The sequence below is a fragment of the Sminthopsis crassicaudata genome, chromosome 3 (genome assembly GCF_048593235.1).
Source record: "Sminthopsis crassicaudata isolate SCR6 chromosome 3, ASM4859323v1, whole genome shotgun sequence".
In the NCBI taxonomy this organism is placed as follows: domain Eukaryota; kingdom Metazoa; phylum Chordata; class Mammalia; order Dasyuromorphia; family Dasyuridae; genus Sminthopsis; species Sminthopsis crassicaudata.
Window position 1 is genome coordinate 330457125 of NC_133619.1, and position 24159 is coordinate 330481283.

At 38.6% G+C, this 24159-nt stretch overlaps 1 pseudogene; it reads right to left on the reverse strand.

Annotated features, from left to right (window-relative positions):
- Nucleotides 1–219: 219 nt before the first annotated feature.
- On the reverse strand, nucleotides 220–1851 carry LOC141562062 (putative E3 ubiquitin-protein ligase TRIML1 pseudogene; annotated as a pseudogene).
- Between the last annotated feature and the right edge of the window lie 22308 nt (nucleotides 1852–24159).

A 24159-nucleotide genomic window follows, 5' to 3' on the forward strand; every position in this document is an offset into this window, starting at 1 on the left:
CTTAATTACAACACCTTGGTGCAAAAAGTAATTTTTAGAGGATGAACTTTTTATTTGAAAGATTTTTTTCTTTTTGGCTTTTGACAATAAATAATAATTAATATTAACATATTAATACATAATAAACTCTATAACATAATTTTAATATAACTTTATTGACATATTCAACAAGGGTTCTCATGAATGGAGTCATTGCAGAGGTTGATTTGGTTGCTTGGATTAGAAAATCTCATTTTGGGAACGATCATCTTCTTGAGCATTGTCCCTCCTGGGACAGATATGCAGACATCCAGAGGTGTTTTTCCCCTTTGGAAAGCAAGGAGAGAAACAAGGGAGAAGGGGACCTTGAAAAGCCTTATTTGGGGGACTGTAGATTAGAGTTCCCTCTGCAGCATTGTAAAAAGCTACGTGCCCTCTTTCATAATCAAGGAAAACGCCCACCTTCTGAACTGGTTTGCAGGAAGGAACAATTTGCTTTGAATGCCACAAGTGAAAGTCCCTGCCAAAGGTGAAGGCCGCCAGGGTCAGCCTGTCTCCCAGAACCTTCTGGCCATCATCCCCCTTCCTTCTGATCCATTCCTCACAGACGCCCACCTCCCACTCCCTCTGCTCCCCCACCACCACTTCCCAGTAGTGTCTCCCTGAAGTGAACTTCTGCTTAGCCAAGACCCAGAGGGCAGAATCGAATCTCTCTGGGTTGTCGGGGACATCCCGTGGGACAGCACGGTATTCCACCCTCTGCAGATCTTCAGACAGGGCCAGATGGGGATTGGCTGTTTGAGGGTCCAGACACAGACGCCTGTGGAAAGTCAGCAGCGTTTCTGCCATTCCGGAGACGGGGCGCATGGTCCATGTCGGGGAAGCCACCACTGGCTTCTGAAGAAGTAGCTCCTCACTCCTTCCCAATGTGCCTTTTGCCTCCTGGAGCATTTCAAGAGGAAGCTGAACAGAATTCTTCTCTATGTCTGCTATCAGCATGTCCAGCTTGTGGATCTCTTGCTTCATTCTGGTCTTGCTCTCCTCAAACTTTGCCAGGTTGTCTGTGACTTCTTGGTCCAGCATCTGCAGGTGTCGCTTCTTTTCCTCTGACAAGAAGTGGAGCTTTTGCTCCCATTCAGACTTCACAGCCTGCTTGTGAGCCTCGAGCCCCTGCAGGGGCTGCTTCTTTGGCTTCATTAGCAGTCCAAGGTTCTTTCGGAAGGGGCTTTTCTTGTTCTCCAAATTGTCTCTTGCTTCCTGGTCTAATGTCTGCAGTTGAATCTCTTCTTCCTCCCCCAAGAACTGGTGCATTTTCTCATATTCAGACACAAGCAAGGCTTTGAGAAGGCGGCCGTCCTTCTCCCACTGCGCCTCTCGGATTTCCTCAAATCCCAATTCCATCTGAAATCTCTTCTTCTGGGTCCTTAAACTCTTGCCTGTGGCCTCGAGCTTCTCCATGCACTGAGTGACGGCCGCATCCAGGAGCAGAACTCTGTGCTTCTGGTGCTCTGGGCTTAAAAAGCAGGGTCCGCACAAGGGTCTCTGCTCCTCCTCACAGAACAAGGTGTGCTGTAGGCCGTGCTTGTCACAGGTGGGCAGGTCCCCGAGGCTCTGCAGTAGGGGAGCTCTCTGCATCTTGCCAGGGTTAGCCAGATCCTGCAGCCCCCTGTCGGGGACCGTGTCTTCCAAGGCAGTGGCTGTGCTGCACACCGGGCAGGCTGTTGGAGGGCAGATCTCCTTCCAGGAGCTGGCAAGACACTCTGTGCAGAAGGTGTGGCCACACTCGAGAGTCACTGGGTCCATGAAGTGGCCCAAGCACAGGGGACAGGAGGCCCCCACTCTGAGGCTTTCAAAGCAGATTTTGGCTTCCATGTTCCTAGGTTTTCTAGTCCTTTTTTCCAGAGATAATCCACTAAGGCTAGGGAACTAGTTCTTTCCCTGAGCTCTTCTGTTTTCAGAGAGAGTCAACCCAGGATGTGCAACTAGTTCTTCCCCTGAGCTCTGGCAGCCAGGAAAATGACAGGAGTCCATCTAGTGGGCTCTTTTATAGGCCTTCCCTCTTAGCCCCTCCCCTCATCTATCACCAAGGTGTCAACCTCTGGCCTGATAAAGACCCTAGTTTCTCCCTAGTGAGAGTTCTCACCTGGGTGAGTTTTCACTTCTGGATTTCATTGTATTCCTGGGGCTGGGGACTCACCATGGTGCTCACCCCTAGGCCATGCAGCACAGAACTGTTTTCTCCAGTTTGGCACTTTAACCAAAGGAAAACCCCAGGCCATTGCTGACTGTCCATAGGATTTCAGACACCATTAAATACTGTCAATTATGCTGGTTATCTGAACCTATTCATATTGCCATGATTGGTAGGAGTAGGAGAAAGGAGAGGATTTATTTTCCTCCTTTACTTATGTCTAAGGGAAAGTTGGCAGAGTCTTAAATATCTCAAAGACAGACTTGAAGCCTTTTTCTTCTTATAGCCTACAGAAACAGAAGATTCCTATTGATTCTTCCTCCAATCTTCATCAGAGGGACCAAAGAACCAATTAAGAGTTACCCAGTTGCTCATTTCTTTTTTCTTTCTTTTTTTTTGTGATTTTTTTCTTTTAATTGCAGTACTTGTAAAAAATCAAAAATCAATGATCTCAAACTCAACAATGTAACATATTATATTAATTAAGCATTTTAATAAAAATATTAAAGACTTAGAAGCAATGTAATATAGTGAAGAGAGTTCTAGGCTTGGAGTAAGAAAGAACTAGATTAAAATCTTAGCCTAATGCTTTTTGGCTATCTGAGACCTGAAGCAAGTAATTTAACCTATCGGTGTACTCAGCCAGTTCTCTAATACTATGAATGCCACAACAGTTATCAGTTTACACTGGTAGATGTACCCAGAAGAAATCAGCACTCCCTACTCTTCCCAAAAAAAGATAGGGACCTTATATAGTACTATGAATTCGTAGGTACTATGTAAACATTTATTTAAGTTTCAATAGATTCAAAATAAAACCTCAGAACTTTCCCAAAATCTAAATAGACTATATCAGCTGGATCCCTTATATCCACATCCTTATTTGCCCTGCAAGTTATTCAAAGAGGAATTCATCTGATAAAAATCATGATTCTATTTTTCAATAGATATGTAACACTCTGTGCACCTCAATGTGGCCAACTTTTCCTTTACATTCAGATCCATTGAAATACATAGCTCATCAGTTTCCATCTATGCTTATTTTACAAGACTAAACCAGATGATTATGATTTCAAAGCAAAGACATTTAGAGAAACAGAAAACCCAGGCAAATAGAGTTGGATCATATATTCAAAGCTCTTGTACTCAATTCCAAATGACTTCCACCTCCAAAATGTTCCTCCTCCACCCCCACTAGGGATCATTTAAAACCGTTCTAAATTAACCACTCTGTTCTTCCAAACACCAGGATTTGAGAGAAATCAGGTTGAATTTGCTTTTGCTCTAGGGAACAGTGAGCTTCTTTGCTTAGGGACCAGAAGAGCCTCCAGATAGAGTGGAGGGTATTGTTTCTCAGCATTGGAACTGGGGGTGATGCTAAAGTTCAGTCTCAGAACTCCATTTTCTTTCTATTTTCTCTAGCTAATTTCTTTATTTTGCCAAACCTGGTTTTCATCTTTAGTGGGATTTTCTCTCCTTGTGGATTATTCATAATATGTAATCTCTAGCCTTTTAGCACAGTACTAGGCTCATAGTGAAGAGGGGACCTCACTACTCTGAAGATCCTTGGAGAAAATCTTCAATCCTGCCTCAAATGAGGACACTGCCCCAAATCTTTTTAAAATGAATTTAAGTTTTAACTGTTTGAGAGGGGAAAATGATGTGGGTTAAGATTCCTTTCTAATTCCCAGCTCCCATGAATCCCAATGGGAGATATCCAGACTCTCCCAGCCTCCATCGGATCTGAGCTAACTTGGGCTGTCCCAGCCCCCATTCTAATGATCTGCTCAAGTTTCCCCAACCTCCCACCCCCAGCACAAACAGTTCCTTATCTAAAAACCCATTGAATTCTATTCTATTATTCTATATTCAAATTCTAACCCATCTTCAAGATTACCAAAGCCCTCATTATAAAAAGGAGAACTCTGGAGCCCACTCTTTGCAGGAGCCCCAAACATGGCATCCTTACGCTGGCTATGTCAAGGCTTACTGCCCACCAGTGCCAGCCCTGGCCCTGGTGTCGTCTACCTTCCAATCTTACTTCCAAACCCCATAATAAACCTGTTTTATTAATCTAGGTTTTCGAGTCTGTAAATTCCTTTACAGAGGACTCTTGCGCCATTACTAGACCTCATTTAACTCTGTATCCTTGCGCCGAATCCAAAGGGGGTGCAAGAGAGCTGTATTTGACTTCCTGTACCCCGAACCTGCCAGACCTCAATTAATCCTAATTTCATTTAGGTACCCCTTACCTAATTCTCATCAATAGCAATTACTTGTTAAATGTCCATTGTTGTTGTTGATGATGATGTGTCTATAACTTTATGTGCATTTACTTATCTGAGCCACACAAAAATGCTATTAAGACTGATCAATACCTTAGGATTTATCATCCCGTTTTACATATGAAGTTAAATGACTTGTCCATGAACATATTTGGTTGAAAAGGAATTTGAACCCAGATCCTGGTCATCACCTTCAAGGAGAGAAGAAACCTTCTAAATGACTGAGGCTTCCATCATTTGCAGTTTATGGAAAACAACAAGGGGTATGGTACAATTTCCATTTCCACCACTATAGGGCAACTTCTATCTCCTATTATGCTTGTCACTCTGATCTCCTCAGGAAGAAAGGATCAGACTGGCAAACACAACAGGTCTCTCAACCCTTCAGTTCTCATCTAGGCTTTTTGAATTCTTCTGTTCCCCAACTTTACCCTCTAGGAGATATATGAGCATCTCTCACATGACGGTTTGCTGAATCTTTTGCAAGACTGCTCGCCTACCTTTACTGTCATCCTATCTTACCTAATTTTTATTAAAGCTTTTTATTTTCTTTTTTTAAAATTTATTTTATTATAGCTTTTTATTTACAAAACATATGCATGGTTAATTTTTCCAATATTGACTCTTGCAAAATCTTCTGTTCCAAATTTTGCCCCCTTTCCCCCTACCCTCTCCCCTAGATGGCAGGTAGTCCAATATATGTTAAATAAGTTAAAGTATATCTTAAATCCAATATATGTATACATATTTATAATTATCTTGCTGTACAAAAAAAAATCCAATCTAGAAAGAAAAAACCTAAGAAGGAAAACAAAAATACAAGCAAATAACAGAAAGAGTGAAAAGGCACTCAGTTCCCATAGTCCTCTCTCTGGATGTAGATGGCTCTCTTCATTACTGAACAATTGGAACTGATTTGAATCATCTCATTATTGAAGAGAGCCATGTCCATCAGAATTGATCATCATATAGTCTTCTTGTTGCCGTGTATAATGAGGTCCTGGTTCTGTACATTTCATTCAGCATCAATTCATGTAAGTCTCTCTAGGCCTTTCTGAAATCATCCTGCTGATCATTTCTTACAGAATAATAATACTCCATAACATTCATATACTATAACTTATTCAGCCATTTTCCAGTTGATGGGCATCCACTTAGTTTCCAGTTTCTTGCCACACAAAGAAGGCTGCCACAAACATTTTTGCACATATAGGTCCCTTTCCCTCCTTTAATATTTCTTTGGGATATAAGCCCAGGGGGCAGCTAGGTGGCGCAGTGGATAGAGCACCAGCCTTGAATTCAGGAGGACCCGAGTTCAAATCTAGTCTCAGACACTTAACACTTCCCAGCTGTGTGACCCTGGGCAAGTCACTTAACCCCAGCCTCAAAAAAAAAAAAAAAAAAAAAAAGGGATATAAGCCCAGTAATAACACTGCTGGATCAAAGGGTATGCATGGTTTGATAACTTTTTGAGCATAGTTCCAAACTGCTCTCCAGAATGGTTGGATTCAGTCACAAGTCCACCAACAATGTATCAGTGTCCCAGTTTTTCCACATCCCCTCCAACATTCATCATTATTTGTTCCTGTCATCTTAGCCAATCTGACAAGTGTGTAGTGGTATCTCAGAGTTGTCTTAATTTGTGTTTCTCTGATCAATAGTAATTTGGAACACTCTTTCATATGAGTGGATATAATTTCAATTTCATCATCTGAGAATTGTCTGTTCATATCCTTTGAGCAGTTATCATTTGGAGAATGGTAAAGATTTTTATTTTCAAAACATATGCAGAGATAATTTTCAACATACATCCTTGCCAAACCTTGTGTTTTTGAAACCTTTGTGTTTTGAGGGAAATTTTTTTTCCTCCCTTCCTCTCCCTCCTCCCCTAGAGGGCAGGTAATCCAATATATGTTAAACATGTGCAATACTTCTATATATGTTTCCACAATTATCATGGTGCACAAGAAAAATTAGATCAAAAAAGGAGAAAAATGAAAAAGAAAGCAAAATGTAAGTAAATAACAACTAGAATAAAAATACTATGTTGTAATCCACAGTCTCCAATTCCTCTGTCTGAGTGCAGATGGCTCTCTCCATCACAAGCTCATTGGAAACTGGCCTAAATCACCACACTTTAGAAAAGAGCCATGTCCATCAGAATTGATCATCATATAATCTTGCTGTTGCTGGGTACAATGTTTTGATTCTACTGACTTAACTTAGTATCAGTTCATATAAGTCTCTCCAAGCCTCTCTAAAATCATCCTACTTATTGTTTCTTACAGAACAATAATATTCCATAACATTTATATACCAACTTATTCAGCCATTCTCCAATTGATGGGCATCCACTCAGTTTCTTGCCACTACAAAAAGGGCTGCCACAAACATTTTTGCTCATGTGGGTCCTTTTCCCTTTTTTATGATCTCTTTGGGATACAAGTCCAATAGAGACACTGATGGATTAAAGGGTATGCACAGTTTAATAGCCCTTTGGGCATAGTTCCAAATTGCTCTCCAGAATGGTTGGATGCATTCATAACTCCACCAACAATGTATTAGTATCCCAGTTTTCCCACATCCCCTCCAACATTTGTCATCATCTTTAGGCAATTTGAGAGGTATATAGTAGTACCTCAAAGTTGTCTTAATTTTCATTTTTCTGATCAATAGTCATTTACTTCATTTTACCTATCATCCAACTTTCACCTGTGACTGCAAGAAGCTGTAGCATGTGTACTGACCACACCAGAGTAAAATCATCTTGGCAGATGGGCTAAACCAGGTTGAGGGTATGTGATGAACCTCCAATCCATTGGTGAATTAGGAGGATGTTTAACACAAGTATATGAACACTTCTTCTGGCAGAGTGGGGAGATAAGAGCAATTATTTCCAATGGGCTATAAAGATGATTAAAATAAACTTTGTGGAGTACTCAGAACTTGGTCAGATATCAAAGACATTACATCCCATGTCATTACCAGTCATCTTGATGTTTTTCTCAATAATGGACTTTGATGTCTCTGGAAGAGAGAGTAAAGCTAATGACTTTGCCAAATTCTCACTTAAATCGAAATCATGTGCAAGTCAAGACATTACCTATCACTCACTACTTTATTACTTTACTTTTTTTTTTAACCTATGTTGAAGTCCTTTGGCAAAAAATGAGTGATGAAGTAGCATGTGCAGATACACTGAGAATTGAAGTCACAATCTTGCAATAGTGGCCCACAGCATAGAATCATCTTCTAGCTGGGCCAAAGTAGCAGTGAGATTAAGCAGCCTCCTGAATGTCTGAGCTTTTTTTTTTTTTTTTTTTTTTTTTTTTTTTTTTTTTTTGCTCTTTTTTTTTTCTTTTTAATTTTTTTCCAATTACATGTAAAAAACCCAACATTTTAATTTTAATTATAGGTATACATTCTTTTTTTAAAAAAACATATTTCCTTATGAATCATGTTGGGAGAGAAAAATCAGAACAAAAAGAAAAAACTGAAGAAAAAGGAAAAAAATGAACATAGCATGTGTTGATGTATATTCAGTTTCCATAGTTCTCTCTTTGGATGCAGATGACATTTTCCATCCAAATTTTGTTGGGACTGAAACACGGAGAAGAATCAAATCTGTTATAGTTGATCATTGCAAAATCTTGCTGTTGCTGGATATAGTGTTTTCCTGGTTCTGCTTGTTTTGGTTAACATGAAATCATATAAATTTTTCTAGGACTTTCTAGGTTTGTTCATGATTTTTATAGAACAATAATATTCAATTGCTTTCATATACCATAACTTATTTGGTCATCCCCCAATGATAGGCATCTACTTGTTTTCCAATTCTCTGCCACTGCAAAAAGAGCTGCTGAACAGCTTTTTTTAAGGGACCACACTACTTTCCTCCTGGTGTGAGGAAAGGGCTAGAAAAGATGCCCTAAAATTGTCAGCTTCATCCAATCCTAGTCTGTTTACGATGGCAAGTAGGAATCCTACCCTGTTGAAATACCAAAAAAAAAAAAAAAAAAAGTAAAAAATGTTGAAGTTCCACTCATGATTGGTATGTGGAATATGGTCATAGACAACAAGAAATCCAGACCTGAAAGACAAGCAGCTCTTGTTGTCAAGGAACTCAGAAGTATTTCATTCAAAAAGCAGTCCTGAATGAAACAAGGCTGGCAAATAAAGATCAGTTTACTGAAGTCAGAGTCGGATACACGGTTTTCTGAAGTGGCCACTGTGATAGAGCCCTGTGAAGCTGGTATAATCAAAATCAGAGCTAACCTAGTTTCCAAAAGGACTGGATGAAAGGTTCATGATGATGCAATTGCCACTTGAAGGAAAATACCACACCAACATCATCAGCATATATGCTCCCACCATGATGAACTCTGATGAGGTCAAAGAAAAATTTTATTAAGACCTGAAGACCCTCATCATCAATGTGTCAAAAAGATGATAAGCTAGTAATTTTGAATTATCACTTACCAATGAAAACATATGGGTTTAAGGCCTTCTCATCACTAGTACCATCTTCCACTCACTGAAATGCCACAAAAATTTGTGGATGCACTCTTGCAGCAAGTTCTGACATTTAATGAACTACATCATTGCAAGGACAAGAGACTGGCAGGATGTGAGAGTGACCAAGGTGATGTGTGGCCCAGAGTACCAGGCTAATCAAAGACTTATCTTCTTTAGCTAAACATTTACATTTAAAAAAGTAGTGCCCCCAAAGCAAAATGACTATAATGAGATTTGTTTAAACAGATTAGAGTGCTTCTCCCAGTGTGAACGTTTTATTTATGACCTAGAGGAAAAGCTGAATTAGCCACAGCAATAGTAGAGCAGAAAAAGAATGGGTAGCTTTCAGAGACTTTGTGTATAGTATTGCATTTGCTGATTTGAAAATATCAGGATTGGCTTGACAAAAATGATGGGGAAATTCAGAAGCTGCTAAAGAAACAAACAAAAACTCCCCTAGAACTCCACAGGGTTCACAGTCTCCATGCAGGGAAGTGCTTAGTTCCATTTTAAAAGTAAGGTTAGAGATTTCAGGGTTCTTGGCTCAGTAAAAAAAGCAAATGACATTCAGTTTTATGCTGACAGCAACAATCCAAAGCACTTCTATGATGCCCTGAAGGTTATGGGTCAAAGACCTCTGGAGCATCTCAACTATTCAGTGTTGAGGGAGCCACACTGATCAGTGATAAGAACATGATCCAGGAGAGATGGGCAGAACACATCCATAGAATTCTTATTAAAGTTTTTTTTATTTTAAAAACATACACATAGCTAATTTTAAGCATCTGTAAGAAGCCGTGTCTTCATTTTCTGTACTCTCGTTTTCTTTTTAACCCTCCACAATTTTCCTTCTGATCTCATCATTCTACTGAAATAGTTCTCTACAAAGTTATTGATGTTCTTATAATTCCCCAAATCCAATGGACTTTTATCAATTCCTATCTTTCTTGACCTCCCTGGAGTCTTTGACATTTGGTCACACTCTGTGAAGACGGAGTTAGCACCCTGGATGCCTTGGAACCAGCCAGAATCAGGATAAGCAAAAGTCCTTGGTCTTTAGGGGTAAAAGTAAAGGGGATGGACAGGATCTCCACAACCTTCTTTCTTCTCATCTACCATCAAAGTGACCCTGGCTTGTCTTACTCCACCTCCTAGTCCCTCCCACAATTCTCTGTATACAACAAACGATTGGGCCAGCACAGAATAGTGGGAAGGGCTATTTTCCAAGCATATGCTAATAGAGTATTGCCCAATTGGTAATTAGCCTTAAGTTCTCAGTTGTCTGATTCCAGTGCATCAACTCAGAGTTTCAGCTCTTTACATCTCCCGCTTTCTTTTATTTTAGAACACAGGTGGTCACACCATCCCTGACTTCTCAGGGAGGTGAAAACACCAAAAAAGGAGGTGATCACGCTCCACCCTGACTTCTCAGGAAGGGAGGTGAAAAGCACTAAAGGGAAGTGGGGATTGCTGGTGGGTTTCTGGGCTGAAAGGTCTTACTAGAAACAGGTACACACAAACCCATCAGCATGGGAGGTATTACACAAGCACATAGCAATAATGCACAGCCTATTAGTGATGACTCTCCTCACAGACGATGCAGGCTCAATGTGGTGTAACAAACATGAATTGTACATGCAAGTAGTGATATAACAAATAATTTTAATTACCATGGTGTTGTAAAAGATTTCCAGAAATCCTAGAAAGAGAGTATGTAAATAACAGTCACACATATGCTTTCTTCAGCAGCCGAGAGATAATCCAAAACCAATCTATTGTCCATTGCTTCACATGTCAGGGAATCCAATGATCCCCGCAAGTTTTTGAAGTCCTGCAACAGTCTTATCATGTCTTAGAAAATCCAATGATTCCTGAGGGTTTTCAAGTCCTACAATAATCTTATATCTCAGAGAATCCAATGATTCCTGAGGGTTTTCAAATCCTACAACAATCTTATGTCTCAGAGAATCCAGTGATTCCTGAGGGTTTACAAGTACAACAATTTTTGATGTCCATGAGTCAAATGCCATAATTGCTATGCTCTTTCAGTGGTGGGCACAGTCAGCAATGGAACTACCCAATGTTTCTTGGGTCTTCTCCTTTGTTTCAAGGTCTGCTCCATCGCTTTCTGATGGACAAGGTGAATATGGCTCGTTGGCACCCATCTGATTCCTTCTCCATCTGGCAAACCCTCTCCCCCCAGAAGTTAACCTATCTGGACCCTTCCATTGACCACTTTCTGGGTCTTTCCACATCACCTGGCAATTGTCTAAAGAGAGTTGAGCTGCTCACACTGGACACTGTCCTTCCTGTAGGTTATAAAACTGTCTGCCGAAGCCAGTGCATCTTTGTCAAAAATCAAGAAGTTAATAGTATAAAGGGCTAGATTTAGAAGTTCTCTAGGGTTACCTGTAGCTCCCCCTTTCTTTTCTTTTTGGAGGAGCATCTTAATATCTCTGTTTCTCCTCTCTACTATTGCCTGCCCTTGAGGATTAAAGGGTATGCCAGCGGTATGTAAAATCTGATACTGTGCACCAAAGTATGCAAAATATTTAGAAGTATATGCAGACCCATTGTCTGTTTTTATTGCTTGTGGCAACCCATAATTGCAAATGCTTGTATAAGGAATTCAGTGACCACTCAGGCTGTCTCTTTTGCTGCTGGTATTGCAAAAGTGAATCCTGAAAAAAGTGTCTTCCATAACATGAATAAAAGAAAGATGACCAAAAGATTTATAATGGGTCACATGCATTTGCCAAATTTCATTAGATCTGAAACCATGAGGGTTCTTCCCTGGAGGGAGTGGAGGAGCGTGGTAAGGAAGGCAGGCTTTTACTATGCTCCTAGCTTCCTCTCATTATTCCAAATTGTAAATGTAAAGCTCAAGCAGCCTGATGATATTTAAAATGAGATTCTTGGGCTTCCTGAAATAAAGGAGTATTGGCCAACATGGTTAGAAGGCTATCTACCTTTGAATTATCACCAAAAATAGGACCTGGAAATCCATTATGAGAGTGGACATGCAAGATATAAATCTTACCTGGATGCTTTCTCTCTTGCTCTTGAAGTTCCTTATATATTAGAGGCTACAAATTTTATCTTGGCTGTGGCAATTCTTTGTACTACACCTACTGAATAGGCTGAATTAGATATTATATTTATATCTTCTGGATAATAAGTAAGAGCTAGCATGATTGCATATAATTCATTCTGCTGAGTAGACTGAAAAGGAGTTCTGACTACTCTCTTTATAGTTAAGTCACGAGAGTATGCAGCACAAATATTATGTTTTGATGCATCTGCAAAGATAGTTGGTCCTTTAAGAGGAACTTTGGAAACTTTTTCTTCAAGAATCCATCACCAATTATGTAATAGTCTGGTTGTCTTTAATGGAGACCTGTATGTAAAATTTGGAGCTGTGCCCAATAAAATTTGCCACTCTGGAATAGTTTCACAGCATACATTAGTTTGTGTGTTAGTATAAAAGGTGTATGTCTTGTCAGGTCTTATCCCAGATAATTGTACTGCTTGCTTAATGTCCTTTAATAAAATTCTAGCCACAAGCACTCCTGGGAAAGGAGTAAGGCTTTGTTCTGGTTGTGTTGGGAGGTTCACCCACTCTATCACACTGTCTTCTTGATGAAGGACTGCTGTGGTTGCCTCTTGTGTAGCAAAAACTGATATTTCCAAGAGTTTTTGAGTGACCTTTTCAACCACATTGGATAAAGCCAGTTCAACTTCTCTCAAAGCCTCTTGAACTTCTTTTGTAAGCTGGTGTGGTGAGTTTAAAGCAGTCTCCTCTTAAAATGTCATATAATGGTTGCAATTGATAGGTAGTCAAGCCTAACACTGGATATATCCATTGGATATTCTATCAATTTCTGGAAGTCATTTAAGGTGTTTAGCTTCTCTGTTCTTAAGGAAAGTTTTTGTACTCTAAGCATCCTAGGGTATATCTCATATCCTAAATATTGAAAAGGAGCATGACTTTGAATTTTTTTCTGGAGCTATGTGCAATTTGTAGTTCCTTAGTGTTTCTATGGTCTTTTGTAGACATGCTTCTAACATTTATTCCTCAGGTGCACATCCCTATATGTCATCCATGTAATGTAATAACATTACTTTTGGAAATGCTTTTCTTACTGGAGTAAGAATAACAGCAACACATATTTGACACATAGTAGGGCTATTTTTCATTCACTGTGGCAAAACTGTCCATTCATACTTTTTATAAGGCTTGGCTAAGTTAATACTGGGCACTGAAAAGGCAGATCTTTTCATATCCTCCTTAGCTAGAGGGATAGAATAGAAGCAATCCTTAATGTCTATAACCCAAAGAGGCCATTCTCTAGGCAATTGAGTAGGAGATGGAAGTCCAGTTTGAAGAGTTCCCACATCTGTTCATTTACCTCTCTTAAATCAATCAACATCCTCCATTTTCTAGATTTCTTTCTTACAACAAGTCCTGAGGAATGCTAAGGACTTAGAGAAGGTTGTAAGTGTCCTTAGTCAAGTTGCTCCTATACTATATCTAATAAGGCCTGAATTTTATCGCTACCTAAGGACCACTGTTCTATCCACACTGGTGTATCAATTTTCCATTGGATAGGATCAGGTGAAAGTGGTGGCCGGCCTTCAACAGCAGCCCTGCCTAAAAAACCGAAGTACTCATTTGTAATCCTAATTGTTGTAAATGTCTCTTTGCCACAGATTGATGGGGATTTTTTTCAACTATAAAAGGAGTAAAAACTCCTGTTTCACCTTCAAATATCCATCTCAAAGGGTAGCACTAACTCCAGCTGCTATTGATCCTCCTACCGCAGACATGTAGGTGTCTGCCTTAATTTTTGGCCAGTGACTGGGCCAGTTGGCACCTGTAATGACTATATGATCTGCACCTGTGTCTACCAATCCCTCTAATGGTATGCCAAATATATAGATAGTGAGCATAGGTTGGTCAGTATATTCCTGGATTTTGTTGCTTGGAGTCAGAATCTGGGTGACTATCATCAGATTGCCTATTAGGAATCAATATCAATAAACCTGATGCTACTACTTCTCATGGTTGATAAGTCACACATTGTCTACCTGTATTAGTGACTAGGATATTATCTACACATTCCCCAGTTTCCCACATCAGTGTTTAGATGAACACTGTTTTGTAAGTACTCTCAGGAGGTGAAATGGTCAAGCCTACTATCCCTGGAGGCAAGGGATCCATAGGCTGGAGAGGAACAGATTTCTCCTCTCCAGGGGTTATCTCAGTAGTCCCAGCTGCATACAACTCTATTCTTCCCAATTGTAATCCCTTTCTCCCATCAGGTTGCTTCCTGGCTGATTGGTTATGTCATTGGTCATGTACTGGACTTCTAGGCACTCTCTGGGTGTGGCATCAGCTGCCATCATGTCCCAAGTACTTTTTGCCTTGGGCCCTGGGGCTGGGCCCCTCATCCCATTTCCCTGAATCAGTCTACATTCTGATGCCCAATGGAACCCTCTGTTGCATTTTGGACATGGGATATTGGGTCTTGTTCTCCCATCCTGTTTTCTCACTCTGTCTCTCTGCCAACATAGAGCTTTCAAATGCTCTACTTTACCACAATGAAAGCATTGACAAGTCTCTCTGGAAGTCCCTTGCCAAAAGAGACCCTGAATTCCTATGTTCTGCATCACAGCCTGGCTATAAAAGGTATTTGTGCCTGCTAAAGGAGTCGTTGTGTAGTCTTCTACAAACCTCATTAGCATTTTCTTTAGCAAGTTGCCTTATCATAATGTCTGTTACTGCATTTTCACCATTAGACCATATGATAGCTGTCTACAAACGTCCCACAAAATCAGTAAAGAGTTCATTTGGCCCTTGTGTTAATTTTTTTGCCTCTCCCTTGTCATTTTTACTGGGGAGAAAAACCCATGCTCTGATAGCAGCAGCAGCAATTTACTCATATGCTGCTAAGGGGTAATTAATCTGTACTGAAATTTCTGCATACAAACCTACACCAGTTAGTTGGTCACAGGTGATTGGAGGATTAACTCCACTTTGACTATTTTGTTGGGCTTGTATCCTACAGAGCTCACTATATTAAGAAAGCCATAACAAGTTTTGTCCAGATTCCAAGCATACCCTTGCTATAGATTACCAGTCACTAGGGGCTAAAACTTCATAAGCCAGATTCTATAATAACATCTTGACATAAGCTGATTTGGCCCCATAAAGAGAGCAAGCCTTTTTCAAGTCTTTGAGGATTTCTAGATCAAAAGGACTGTATCTTCTACTTTCTTGACCTGAAGAGTGAAACTGTTGAATCACAGGATACATATTGATTTTCAGATCAGCTAAATCCTGCCCTTCTTTTGTGGCTTTTAGTAGTGCCTTTTGCAATCTACTCATAGGAGAGGGTGATTGCTGGGGGGGAGGTGCTGGTGGTATCACTGCCCCTCCCACTACTCCTCCTCCCTCCATCCTGGAGGGTGAAGTTGATGGGGGCGTGTCAATGACCTGCTCTATAGTCGGGGTTGAAACTGCCTTGTGGAAGTGAGAATCACCATGCCCTTGAACCTTACTTAACTCCTCATGTCCTCTGGTGATATCGCTATTAATCTTTTCTTTGGCCTCCTCTTTTTCCTCACACTTCCTCATCTGGCTGTTCTTTAAACTTTTCTTTTTCTATAACTTGCAGGATTCTTTAAAGCCAATTGTATTATGCTGTATATATAGAATGTTTCCTTAGAAATTGAATGAGGACCTTTGTCATTGTAGTATTCACATAGTTGATCTCCTACAAGTTTCCAATTATCTATCCTTATATCTTCTTCCTTTAAGAATCAAGGGGACATGTGTTCTAATGTATCCAAGAGTTCACTGATCTGCTCCCAAGTTACAATTAAGCCTTGTCCCTTGATCAGCTTAAGCATGCTTTCTGTAGGGACCCTTTGGGGTGGTGGCGGGAACGGGAGAGAATCTTTTCCTAATACCCATTTCAGCTGGAAAAGGTTCCTAGTTTAGCCCTTAACAAAGTAAGTTCCCTGTTTGTCTATAAAATACTCACCCTATTTCCTAGTCACCGGGGACTTCTTCAGTGAAATTAGGGTCCTTGGTCCCCACGTTGGGCACCAAATGTGAAGACTAAGTTAGCTCCCTGGATACCTTAGAATTGGCCAGAGTCAGGATAAGTGAAAGTCCTTGGCCTTTATTCCTGGTCTTTAGGGGTAGAAGTGAAGGGAATGGACACAAGCTCTCCACGACCTCCCTTCTCCTCGTCTACCACCAAAGTGACTCTAGCTTGTCTTACTCCATCCCCTAATCCCTACTACAATTCTCTGTATACACCAAAAGATCCAGGCAGCACAGAATAGTGAGAAGGGCCAATTTTCCAAGCATATGCTAATAGAGTATTGTCCAATAAGTAATTAGCCTTAAGTGCTTAGTTGTCTGATTCCAGTAAATCAACTCAAAGTTTCAGCCCTTTACAATCCTCTCCCTCTCTGATACTTGTTTTCTCTAAGCTTTTGTAATATACAGAAATAAATACATATAAAAATATACATCATGAATATAAATGTAATAAGCACAATTGTTTACAAAGATGCTAAATGTAAGATAGCTTGGGAGGGAGGGCAGTAGCAGTTGAGAATTAGGAAAGGTTTCATACAGAAGATGGTGCCTCAGTTGCATCTTAAAAGGAAGAGAGGGAATCTGGAAGGCAGAGTAAGAAGAAGGGAGTGCATTACAGACTTGGGGTTGTCTAGCACAAAGGCAAAGAAATGAAAGTAGAGTGTTATGAGTAAAAGACTAAGAATAGAATACTTTGGATGGATTGTAGAGTGTAGAAAGAGGAATAATATCTAATGAAAGATAGGTTGGGGCCAGATTGTATATAATTTAAAAAGATAAACATAGGAATTTGTATTTTATTCTAGAGGTAATAGAAAGCCATTAAAGTTGTTTGAGTAGGGGAGTCATGTGACCAGATCTGCACTTGGTAGTAGTGTATAGAATGAAGTGGAGCAATGCAATTATGATCATCAATATTAAATAATTGTCTATTTGTAACCTAGTAACCAGACCCAATGTGCATTTAACCATCATATTTCATTGAGGCCTATAGGTGCCCTGGATTCCTTTGACTATTAGGTCTCATTCTCAGGACATCTCTTAAGGGGAATCCACTTAATAGATCTCCTTTTCTTTTTCCAAGTCACTCGCATAGATTGTTAGATAAATCTGCTAAAATTTTCCAGTAACAATATATTTTAGAGAAATCTCCTAAATTTTATTTTCCAATAATGAATTCATATGGTGAAAACCAGCTCAAATCTTATGATTTTGATCCTATAAACAACAGAGCTAGAAGAACATCTGAAACTGCAAAGATTTTCAGTTTATAATATAACTTTTTCTTTCCATATTTACTTAAACACTGTATATGACAATGGTACTAAAAAGGGAAGGAACTTTAAAAATCCACAGTAGCCTGACTTTGAAAATGAGTCAATATTATTAGATAGAGGAAGCAAAGCCATATTGGCAAATTAGGAGAAGCCTTTCTGCTTAACTTTCCCAACATTCTTCTCCAAACAACTTTATAAATAATACCTTTAATCAAGTTTTGAAGTGGCAAAGTCAAGAAAATGTTAGAGTGAGTCATTAAGAAGTTGACTAGTCAGAAAGAGATTACAGTGGATCCTTTGCTGTCATGGAGAGTAGCTGGAACTGATGGACAACTCTATTGCCTACATGCAGTTCTGGGTTGAAATTGGAGAGTGGAGAGTGCTTGAATGGACACAATCAGTGAAGCAGGATCAATACAAAAGCAAAGAGAAGCACTACTTATGGCTGCAGGGGATCAGAGACTTTTCCTGAGTTCAATTAGCGCTCAGACAAATAGAGGAGTAATCACACTTCTTTCCAGATTATAACACCTTGAAAACACTGAAAACTTGTAGATCCCCAGAACTGACTCTCAAAACTATAGAAAGAAAAAAATATGAAACTAAGTCAGTACTCCACAGCCCCCGAGATGGGGAAAACCCAACTTTAGCTATATATCAAAGTTAATTGTCAGTAACTTTACATTTTTTCTGTCACTTGAACTTATAATTTCCTTCCAAATATGTTCATTGCCAAACTAGAGGCAGTTTGTTACAACAACATTGGGAACTAATTGATAACAACACTGAAATATTTACTTGAAAAATATTTGGTTCTCAAGAACAAATTAAGTGCTTAGCAGGGGATCCTTAGCCTAAAGGTTGCTAGATTATATTTGTAGACAGCAGAAGGCACTGAAAAGAAATAATACAGGTCAAAAAGTCAGGAGATCTATGTGTGAATCCAAGTCTGGCACTGACTAGCTTTGTGGCTAATGCTAAGTTACTTAAACTTTTTGACTTGAGATGATCCCTCATCTGTAAAATGGAGCTCCTAATACTTACACCACTTAATTTGCAAAAATTTTATGAGGGATATTTTTAAAAATAGTAAAGTATTATATAAATGTGAGGATCCACTTTTTTAAAAATTAAAACCTTTTTTATATCACCACAATTTCCTCACAGTTTGCCTCTCATCCTTTCAGAGAACCATGTGATTCAACAAATAATATTTTCCAAAGAAAAAAACCAGAAAAATACTCTAAAAAATCTCAGTACATGTGTAATATGCAGTATCTATAGACCTCCCACTTCTTCAAAGTAGGAATATCTTCTTTTTTTTCTTTACTCTGTAGTTATTTTAGAGCTTTCTCATTTTGTGACATCCATTTTTAATATGTTTATATGTGCTCTTCCTTTCTTTTGCATTGTTGAGGCCATTATGCTGTAGCCATTGTTTTTTCTTTTTTTTTTCTTTTTTTTTGGGGGGGAGGGGAGGATCAAATAAGTGAAGAGATAGTGCACAAAGCCAGGCCTGGAATCAAGAAGACCAAAACTGAAATTTGGCCTTAGATACTTATTGCCTGAATGAGTCTGGGCTAAATCCTTTCTCCATTATAAAATGAACTGGAGAAGAAAATGACAAACCACCACAGTATCTTTTTTCTTTTTAAAGAAAATCTCACATAGGATCACTGAGAGTCAAATACAACTGAAATCACTGAACAACAACTGCAATATCACTCTGCATCATTTCATGCATATCTTCGCATGTTTCTCTGTATGCATTACACTCATCCTTCCTTTCTTCCTTCCTTCCTTCCTTCCTTCCTTCCTTCCTTCCTTCCTTCCTTCCTTCCTTCCTTCCTTCCTTCCTTCCTTCCTTCCTTCCTTCCTCTCTCCCTCCCTCCCTTCCTTCCTTCCTCCCTTCTTCCCTTCCCTCCTTCCAAAATTGCCCTTTTCTTTTTTCTTTCCATATTCTCTTACTTCTCTCACTTTTTTCCTGTGTGCCTGATTTCTCTAATCTTGATTTTCTGATCATATCCCAGATTTTGTATTAATCTTCAGTCCATCAAATTTTCCTTTTCAAACACCTTAAATTCTGTGATATCTTCCACAGGAAAAAATACAGTGGTAACACAAAATATTCTTCCAATTTAAATTTTATTTACTTTTGACTTACTTTCTGATTTAAACAAAATTTTCTCTTTTCATGACTGGTGCCTATCCTTACTGGTTACAGCTCTCTATCTCTCTACATTGACCTGGGCTAGAAAAATGACTCTGTGATTTTTTTTTTCCTTGAATTGCCTGACCAGAATTGGGTCTGGTGTTATACAGGTCTTAAGGAGGACATATGGTACTGCATTTCCTCTGCCATTTTGGCTCTGCCTTCTCTGTAATACAATTTTAAAAACAATTGTTTCATCTCTTCTAGCTGAACTTGTGCCCATTTGTGCTTTTTTCTGAGGCTTTGACTTACAGACATTGTAGTTAATCTCTTCCATATTTATGTTTACATTTCCCTGGCTCCATAATAACATTTTTAAAGTGTCTTGTTTGTTGGCTTGTTTTCTCATTCTTCCAGCTTTATCTCCTGAATTGGGACTTTTGTGTTGATGTTAGTTCTGTTCACTTCTGAAGAGAATATTAGAGCTTTGTTTTCTCCTGATCAAAATTCCATAGTGTTTTGCTTATTTTTTGCTTGGGTTTTGGTTGCTTTGTATTTTAATTATGTTAGGAACAGTTAGGTGAAGAAGCTTAAAGCTTTCAGTGTGCTCTAAAAAGTTGATCTAGGGTGAAGTCTTATTGCTGTCCTCTTGTTCTGAGTTTTTTAGATTTTTAGCCCATATTTTAGGAATGTGTGACATAATTGTGGGTTTACACATGAAAGATGCTGACCCTGACTCCTGTTGGCTTGTGAGTTCAGCAACAGAACTTCAAGATTGTACTTGGTCCAAGTTCCCAGCTCTGGTCATTCAACTGCTGACATCAGCCTGAATTTGTTGGTTGAATGTAAACTACTACTTTGCTCTGTGGTCATACTGAGAATTCTACTCCTATTCCTATTTCTACTTCCCTGCCTGATATCTATACTCAGATTCTGACTCTGTTCCTTACCTCTGCAAATCTCAGTTTTGGCCTGTGCTAGATCTACAGTATTATCAGAAAAATAAAACTTCCATCACCTTTGTACTTGCTCTCCCAAATGGAATACTGCTTCAGGCCTAATGCCTGTTGGATCCATGATCTGGTTCCTTGATAGGTCATCTAGCAGTGGGCCTTGACCACATTCCAAGCTAGAAACTTATTTTGGAAGCTTTTCTGTTTGGATAATCTCCCTACTATTCACAAATCTTTAGCTCTTCTTTTATGAAACTAGAAAGATGGCCCATTTAATTTCTGCTTGGTTTTCCTGGTCATCTTGGTCTAGTCCCCTTCTGTCTCTGCTAGAATTATTTCAGGAAAAAGCTAAGTTGCACTGTAGCCTCCCACGGTCATTTTCGCCATTCTTCCTGTGGTTTATTATCATTTATGCTTGAACAACTTATTAGCAATTATGATCTTCATTGATTATACTGTCTGTTCAGTTTATGTGGTTAGAGTTATTATACTTCATTCTTCCTTTATTTTTTTATCTTTTGCCACAAAGTGTAGTTTACTGTGTGGGGGAGAAGAAAAGGGGAAGGATATATTTGTAATGAAGGTGATTCCAAAACAAAAGGTAACCATAAACATTAAAAATAAAGATATGTTAAGCTCTATAAATAACTTCATAGAAGAAAAGTTAGTCATAAGAAGAGAGTTTAGAAAAGAAAGCAGATTCTCACATTTACAACCTTTTATAATTAAGGAGCATTGCTAAAGGGAAGAATGAGAGTTATACCTCTCCTCTGAAGGGAGAGTGGTTTATCAACCACAGAACTGGAGCTTCCCCTGCATCTTCTCCAGTGGGTGTAAAATATAGTAGCAGTTGATTCTATAGTTCTGAAATTTAGCCACAATATTCCTTGGGGATTTAATTTTGGAGTCTCTTTCAGGAGGTGATCAATGGATTCTTTCAATGGCTATTTTACCTTCTGATTCAAAAATAGCAGAGTAGTTTTCTTTTATAATTTCCTGTAAGATAATTTCTAAATTCTTTTTTTCATCATGGCTTTCAGGAAGCCCAATAATCCTTAGATTGTCTCTCCTAGATCTATTTTCCAGGTTAGTTGTTTTTCCTAGGAGATATTTCATATTTTCTTCTATTTTTCTTTTCTTTTTTTTGTTTGATTGATTCTTGAAGTCTTACGGACTTTAACTTCAGCTTATTGACTTTCACTTCCATTTGTTCAATTCTATTTTTTAGTGTATTATTTCTTCAGTTACCTTTTTTAGTTTCTTTTGCAATTGGCCAATTAAAGTTTTTTGTTCATTGCATTCTTTTTCCATTTTTTCCATTCCTTCTTGCAATGATCTCATTTCATTTCCCAATTTTTCTTCTAATTCTCTTTTAAGATCCTTTATGCAATCTTTGAAGAAAGCCTTGTGAAAAGAGTACTAGCTCATGTCTCTCTCTGAGGCTTCTTCTGGAATTCCTTTGACTTTAGGAATCTCAGGATTTGAGATTTGTTTTTCTCTATCTCCATAAAAGCTGTCTATGGTGAGAGTTCTTTGTTGGCTGTTTATTAAACTTTTTAATGCTTGAAGTCTGTTCAATGCAAAGGAGTGACTGCTGCTTTAATTTGCCCTGGGGCAATTTTGCTGATTGATTTCCAGGGCTGGGTAATGGCAGCCAGGTCCAGCATTCTTCCTGGGCTCAGTGGTTTAAATTGTCTCTTACAAAAGGCAAATCTGCCAAACCACCTGCTTGTAACAAGGACAGTATGGCCTAAGAAGCTCACAGAAGATTACCAGGTATGGGGAAGCTACAATGCTCTCACTCCTAGCCCCAGTTTCTTGTGGCTTCCTATGCTGCATAACCCAATAATCAACCTGCCCGTTTGAAACAGACCTGTTCTGAAGTTCTTCCAAGGTATCTTCTTCTAGAAATGTGTTGTGAATATTTGTGAATTAGTTGACTTCAAAAGCAGTTTAGAAGCTTGATCTGCTGTTGATTTGAGAGGTTAGAGGAGGTTACAGAGAGTCATGTCTGGTCTCCACCATCTGTAGCAGTCGATTCTAAAGGAAATATTACATGAAGATTATAATTGAAGCTAGAATAAGAAAAGAAGTAGTTAAAATATCTTCCACACAATTTTATCTTATCAAGATTCACTATCCAAGTCATATGAAATTTGTATGAATATTTGTAAATGTGACCCTGATCTACCTAGAGAACATTGTTATGGAGATTTCAGATTCCAGAAATGGAAAATAAATTCTGCCCCAGATTGTAATTTTTTTGGTATTAACTTGTTGAATTTGGTTTTTGGAGGCTTTTGGGAAGAGAAATTTATGCATCCTGGATCACACAGGAAAGAGGAAGAACAGCAGATAAGATTGAGTGGTTCATCCATTGCACAAACAAGTGAACACCCACTATTCCTCTCTCCTCTGCCTCCTGGATTTTAGCAGGTGGTTGTTGCAAGAGATGAGAATGTTGGTTGGTGAGACAATACCCATACCTACTTTTCCCTCATTTCTGTCTGTATAAGGAATCAACCCTCCATCAAATGTGTACAATATATTAGAAGTAAAAACAAAAAGCAACATCCTCCACCCAAGTAAAAATAGCATGCTCAGTCTGCTTCTTTGGATGTGGGTAGCATTTTCTACCTTGAGTGTTTCAGAATTGTCTCAGATCATTTTATTGCTGAGAAGAGCTAAGTCCATCATATTTAATCATCACATACTGTTGCTGTTACTGTATACAATGCTCTCCTGGTTCTGCTCACTTCACTCAACTTCAGTTCATGTAAATCCAGGTTTTCCCTAAAATCCAATTGCTTATCATTTCTTAGAGCACAATAGTATTTTATTATACTATTATAGTATTATAGTATAATATTATTATGCTATTATAGTATGTTATCCTATACCATAACTTGTTCAGTTTTTCCCCAATTAATGATCATTCCTTCAATTTCAAATTCTTTGCTACCACAAAAAGAGCTGCTACAAATATTTTTGTACATGTAGGTCTTTTCCCTCTTTAATGAACTCTTTGAGAAACAAATGTAGTAGTGGCATTAATAGATTGAAGAGTATGCACACTTTTATAGACCTTTGATCACAGTTCTGATCTATTCTCTAGAGTGGTTAGATCAATTCACAAATCCATCAACAATGCATTAATAGCCCAATTTTCCCACATCCTTATCAACATTTATCATTATTTTTGCCTGTTACTTTAACCAATCTGATAAGTATTAAGTGGTACTTGAGAGTTTTTTTACTTTGCATTTCTCTAATCAATAATGATTTAGAACATTTTTCATATCAATATCATCAATTGGGGAATGACTTGTATTCTTATAAATTTGACTCAGTTCTTCATATATTTTAGAAATGTTTCCCTTTTTATGTCTAAATCATGTACCCATTTTGACCAATTATTTTGGTATAGGATATGAGAAGTTGGACTATGCTTAGTTTCTGACAATACTATTTTCCAGTTTTCCCAGCAGTTTTTATCAAATAGTAAGTTTGTGTTCCAAAAGCTGGTGTCTTCGGGTTTATCAAATAGTATATTGTATCATCATTTACTGCTATGTCTTGTATACTTAATCTATCATTCTATTTCTTAGCCAGTACCAAAAAGCTTTAATGATTGCTGCTTTTATTTTATATACGTAGGCCATCTTTACATTTTTTTCCCCATTAATTCCCTTGATT